Consider the following 6,455-nt stretch of genomic DNA (forward strand, 5'->3'; position numbering starts at 1 on the left):
TGAAAGAGCATCACCTGATCTCCCTGTCGCCTCAGCTCCAAGAAAGGCGCAGGGAATTCTGGAATAATTCCTTCGAGCAACTGTTGCACCAACACAACCTTGCTGCAAATGCCACGAACTGCTGGATCTGCGGGTTGCTCCCGCATGCCACTGGACACTCCGTCCCCTTCATCCCTTCTCCTTTCTCAGTTCACGGCTCCTGCCTCGCCTGGCTGATCCTCATGCAAGAGAGCCACAAGGACAACGCCTCTTCCGGCCAGACAGTATCACACTTCTACTATGGGTTTTGGCTGAACAAAACCGGAAGGACCTCTGCTCCCCTGTGTCCTGTGCCCTCGGGTGCCGCCTTCCTTATGAACATCCCAGCCAAAAAATGTGTTGAAGTGCAAGTGCTCCACAATCCAGCTAGACCCACCTTCTCTCATCTGCAGAAACAGACTGCCGCCACTCTGACTGTGGCCCTGTCCGTTATCAATGTCACAGGTCTTGTGTGCCTCGAAGGCCGGGGAACGCAGCTGGTGGGTCACAGTTCTTGCCGCATCACCAGAACATTGGACTCAGTTGATCCCCCTTCCTTTGTTGCTTCTCCAAATATGTACTTTGTTTGTGGCACCAATGCTTACACCTGGCTCCCGAAAGGTTGGAAGGGTACCTGCTACATCGCCTTCGTTCTCCCTCCCACATATGTAGCCCCTGCTAACCATCACCGGCAGAGGCGCGCAAATGACATTGGACAAGCCAACTCCACTGGAGCACAGTTCCTGGATGCAGCAAAGGGACTTGTTCCTCTGTGGGGCCCAATGGCGAACAGTCGCGCTATCCGACACCTGACCCAGGCAGTAGAAACAACGATCAACATCACGGCTGGCATCCTCGCTAACAACACGGCTGAGCTTCAGGCGGTCCGCCTTGTGGCCCTTCAAAACCGCCTTGTTCTAGATGTGGTTCTAGCCGATCGAGGAGGAGCATGCCGCATCATCGGATCTAGCTGTTGCACCTACGTGCCAGATAACTCGCCCTCAGTCTACAAAGCAATTGAACACCTCCACAGACTTTCCTCGGAGGTTCACCAAGAACAAGAAGGATGGTCGCTTGGGAGCCGGTTCTGTGACACTTTGAAGGACTGGGGTTGGAGGTTGTTTACCTTTTTATTGATACCGATTGTGATACTATGTGTGTGTTGCTTAAGTATCCAATGCCTGCCATCCTTGTGTGCACTCGTTACTAACTGTATGTGCCCAAAGACTTTGGACTTCAGAAATGAGCGCATGAGTCCCCTCTATGAAGTAGAAATACGTGGCCTTATGGGGATAAATCCGAACTGACAAGTTGGCGAGACATGTTAAAAGGGAGGACTGTGGAATTTTAATACTCGAGCTGAACATCATCTGCGCCAGCTTGTCACCCACGTACAACATGCACGACAGCCATTTTAGGTATCATGGTCTCCCTGTCCACGATCGATCGCCAGCGTGCTCCCCTGACCCTGCGAGCATCCTCCGCGCACCCTGGCTTCCCCCCCCCCTCCCTCACATGGGCAAGTCATAAACCTTCTTCTTCTGCATGACTCTGTCCTTGGGAGTCACGCTCGCGCCTGACCAACACCTCCTTTCCTTTCATGAATACCCCTCTGTTGGTAAACTCTCCCTCCGCGCCTGATTGTCCACGGGGCATGAATACCTCTCCTTTGATGACCACTTCCCCCGAGTCCGATTGTCCACACAGGTCCGAGGCCATCGCCTAGCCGGGAGATACAGTTTACTGCCCCCTATTGTATGGAGTCGCTCCTCTTCAGAGGGCCCACTATTGATCCTGGCCTCCCCACCCTCTGGGATACGATCAGGCGCACACATCCTAAGAATCGGCGGAACACTCAGCTGCGTGATAGCCCCCTCTTATTATCAGCAGGGTGAGGACCTCTATTGTGGATACATGTGGGGGTGGGTCTGACACGAGGATTACGGGGATGTCTTTTTGTGAGTTCACAGAGTTTTTTTATGCAATAAAGAATGCTCACACGTCATAAACCAGGGTATAAGAGGCCAGACCTCAGAGAGGCTGTTAGAGCACCTCGAGACGATACCTTGTTGTCTTATCTGATGTGTTCTGATCCGTCGGAATAAAAACTTCTGTTTCCTGCCTTCCAGTCTCCAGCGCCTGCCTCTTTGTTTGGTAACTAGAGTGGTATAGAGGCGGTTAACGCCGGGCAATCTTGAAACAGGCCATCAGCCCTACCCTTTTTCTACAGAACCAGGATGCGTGTATGCGCATTGAGAAGTTTTAAAGAACATATAGGAACCCCAGAAAGATTATAATTTTAAATAGTTAAATAAGGCCACTCTGCCGAAGATCTGGAATAGAACCCAGGACTATTAACAAGAGGTCTCTTTTTGTGTTCGAACATTTAATGATCTAAGTGTAGGTTGAGGCATCACGATAACCTGATTTAGTATGTCAGCACCAGCGATAATATTGCTTTGTTTAGATAGGACTGAGTAGTAAAAAAATGCGATGGGTGGAATTTGTAAATTAATCTCTGCCGCTAGTGATTATGCAGGCCTCATCCCAGTCCATCTTTCTTTGCTCACCATGCTACCTCAGACAAAACCATGCCATATGTAAATTGGCCTATGTCCTACTCCAACAGGAACAGTCCACCCTGAACTGTCAGGATAGGTCCCATCTACATCCTAACACCAGCAACCCCAGACTGGTTTTGGGCCTCATCACTAGGGTACAGCTGGTTCCAGTGGTACAATGAGCAGGGAACCCATATCTGGGAATACCTGTTGCACTGTAGAATACAAAAAACCTACTGGTGGTATGCTTGAATTATTCTCAGCCACTGGTAATTATTCAGACACATCTTGCCCTCTGTTCAAGGAGGCAACAGGCTTCAACATGGGGAGCTTTCTTGCTGCAGTGGTTTGGCAAGATATTGCACTTTCTCAGCGAATGCAATCTTTTTTGAGGTGGTGGTAGCGTTAATGAATGTATTGAAAAAAATCTGAGAAACGTTTTGTTGGCAATGTATGCTATTAGAGATGTTGGGGCCCTTTTTTCCTTTTTTATGGAGATTCAGAATTGCCTTTCGAAACCACTTCTGTAGTGTTACATCTGTGTTACTCCATCCTCCTCTTATTCTATTTTGTTGCAGATTTATGGCTTTCAGAGTGACCATCCTACCAAAAGCCTTTGATAACTATTCATGGATCTGTTTTACAGACTTGTTAATGCTACAGTTTGTGGAGGTAGGGCAGTATTCTTTAATGAGCTATCGTTGAATTTCTTCAAGTGTCTGGCAGCTAGAGCGTCATTCAAAGTTGCAGAAGGTTTGGTTGCAATGGGGATGCTCAGAGAAAAGTGAAAAAGTAGACAACTACTTCATGTTATAAGGCAATGTCCAATTATTTAGATAACGGTTAACAGGGCAGATATAGAGTTGGGGATGTGGCCTGCCAAGTTGGTTGAACTAGTGACTAAAAATGACGGTTATTGAGTACAGAAGGGCATCCAAACATTTATTAACATTAGACATATGTAAGATTTACAGTACATAGCTAGGTACACAGGCCAAAGAGCTTTTGTTATAATGTAACTGGAATGTTAGGGGTGGATTTGTAGGAAGCTGGCTCTGTATATGATATTATCACTAGGTGGAAATACTGTGCAGAGTCCAGGGGTTCTCCAAAAGTGTACAGGCTCAATGTAAAACCCAAAGCACTCTATTAGTGGTAGTGTATGTGAGCAACTTTAGGCCTAACACAGAGGAGAATAAGACATTTGTTGTAAAACAATGATAAATCAATCAGGGAATTGTAAGCACACTACTCTCCCGTGATGGTCTCAAGGCACTGAGGGTGGGGGTGGGGGGTCCATAGATCTGTCTAGCCGAAGAGACAAGTCTTGAGGGTCTTCCTGAAGGTGTTCAGGGAGGGGGCTCGTCTGATGTCTGCCGGTAGCTCGTTTCAGGTCTTGGCTGCAATCTGAGAAAAGGATCTTCCGCCTGTTCTGGCTCTGTGTATGCGTGGGCTTTCAGCCAGTGCGACGTTGGAAGATTGGAGGTTTCTTTTGGGTACATGGAAGTTGATTCTGTCATTGAGGTATTTGGGTCTGTTGTTGTGTAGTTATTTGTAGGCGTGAGTGAGGATTCTGAAGGTGACTCTTTTCTCCACTGGGAGCCAGTGGAGTGTTCGTAGGTGGTGGGTGATGTGTTCGTGCCGAGGGGTGCTGAGGAAGAGTCTGGCGGCGGAGTTCTGTATTGTCTGGAGTTTACGGAGTTGGGACTTGTTGATGCCGGAGTAGAGTGTGTTTCCGCAGTCCAGTCAGCTGGTGATGAGTGCGTGGGTGACTGTCTTCCCTGATCCAGGGGGGATCCACTTGAAGGTCTTGCGGAGGATGCAGAGGGTGTTGAAGCAGCTGGAGGTGACGGCGTTGACCTGTCGGTTCATGGTGAGTGAGGAGTTGAGTAAGATGCTGAGGTTCTTGGCATGGTCTGAGGGGGTAGGTGGGCTTCCGAGGGTGGTCGGCCACTATGTGCTGTCCCATGCTGAAGGGGTGGTACTGAGGATGAGGACTTCTGTCTTCTGGGCGTTGTACTTCTGGCAGCTATTGGTCCTCCAGACTGCAACGTCTTGCATTCCTTTCTGGACATTGACTTTGGGGGTGGTGGGGTCTTAGATGAGGGAGAGGATGCGTTGGGTGTCGTCAGTGTAGGATATGATTCTGAGGCCTTGTTGTCGGACGATGGCTTGTTGGGGGGCCATGTAGATTTTGATGAGGGTCGGGCTCAGTGATGACCCCCTTGGGACTCTGCAAGTAATTTTTGTGGGGTCGGGAGGAAGGGTGGCAGTGTGATCCTTTGGCTTCTTCCGGCGCAGAATGATTGGATCTAGTCCAGGGCTGTTCCTTGTATGCCTGCTTCGTGTAGTCTGGTGGCTAGTGTGCAGTGGGAGATGGTGTCGAAGGCCGCTGATAGGTCAAGTAGGATGAGGGCAGCAGAGTAGCCTTGGTCCAGGAGGGTGCGGATGTCATCTGTGGCGGCGAGTAGGGTGGTCTCTGTGCTGTGGTTGCTTCGGAATCCCGTTTGGGACGGGTTGAGGCGGCGTTCTCTTTGATGAATCGTGTCAGTTCCCTGTTGACTGTTTTCTCTGCGACTTTGACTGCGAAATGGAGGAGCGAGTTGGGCCGATAGTTCCTGAGGCCGGTGGGGCCAGCTGTGGGCTTCTTGAGCAGGGGTTTGACTTCTGTGCGCTTTCAGTCATCAATCAATCAATCAATCAATCAATCAATCAATCGTTAACATCGTGAAAGAGCTATCCAACCCCAGCGCAGGAAACAACGACATCACCCCATCGCAAGACCTCTGCAACTCCCTCGCCTCATACTTCCACAACAAGATCGTGGACATACACAACAGCTTCAACAACCAATCAACGCACACCACGACCGAACCACCACCCCCCACCACCACCCTCCGTGCCTGGACTCCGATCAGCACCGAAGACACCGTCCACACGATGAACTCCGTCCACTCCGGATCTCCGACCGACCCCTGCCCTCACCACGTCTTCAACAAGGCCGACGCTGTCATCGCACCCCACCTGCGAGACATCATCAACACATCCTTCGACACCGCCACCTTCCCTTAGAGCTGGAAGCACGCCGAACTCAGCGCTCTACTCAAGAAACCTACAGCGGACCCCACCGAACTCAAGAATTACCGCCCCATCTCGCTCCTCCCGTTTCCAGCCAAAGTCATCGAGAAGACCGTCAACAAGCAGCTGGCCGCCTTCCTTGAGACGAATGGATCCCTCGACCCCTCACAGTCTGGCTTCCGAGCCAACCACAGCACCGAGACCGCCCTCATCGCCGCCACCGATGACATCCGAGCCCTGATGGACAACAGAGAAACAGCGGCCCTCATCCTCCTAGACCTCTCCGCGGCATTCAACACTGTCTGCCACTGCACCCTAGTACAGCGCCTCAGCAACGTCGGAATCCAGGAGAAGGCGCTGGAATGGATCATCTCCTTCCTCGACGGAAGAACAGAGAGAGTCCGCCTACCTCCGTTCAAGTCAGAGGCCACCGAAGTCATCTGCGGCGTCCCTCAAGGATCCTCGCTGAGCCCCACCCTCTTCAACGTCTACATGAGCCCCCTCGCGGCCATCGCACGCCAACACAACCTCAACATAATCTCCTCGCCGACGACACCCAGCTGATCCTCTCCCTGACCAACGACCCCGCCGCCGCCAGAGCCAACCTGCACGAAGGGATGAAAGAGGTAGCCGAGTGGATGACGACCAGCCGCCTGAAACTGAACTCAGACAAGACGGAGGTCCTCATCCTGGGCTCTTCGCCCTCCGCCTGGGACGACTCCTGGTGGCCTCCCGCCCTGGGCACCGCACCCAAACCGACGGACCACGCACGCAACCTGGGCTTCATCCTGGACTCCT

Source organism: Lissotriton vulgaris, chromosome 12 (assembly GCF_964263255.1).
Source record: "Lissotriton vulgaris chromosome 12, aLisVul1.2, whole genome shotgun sequence".
NCBI classification, from domain to species: domain Eukaryota; kingdom Metazoa; phylum Chordata; class Amphibia; order Caudata; family Salamandridae; genus Lissotriton; species Lissotriton vulgaris.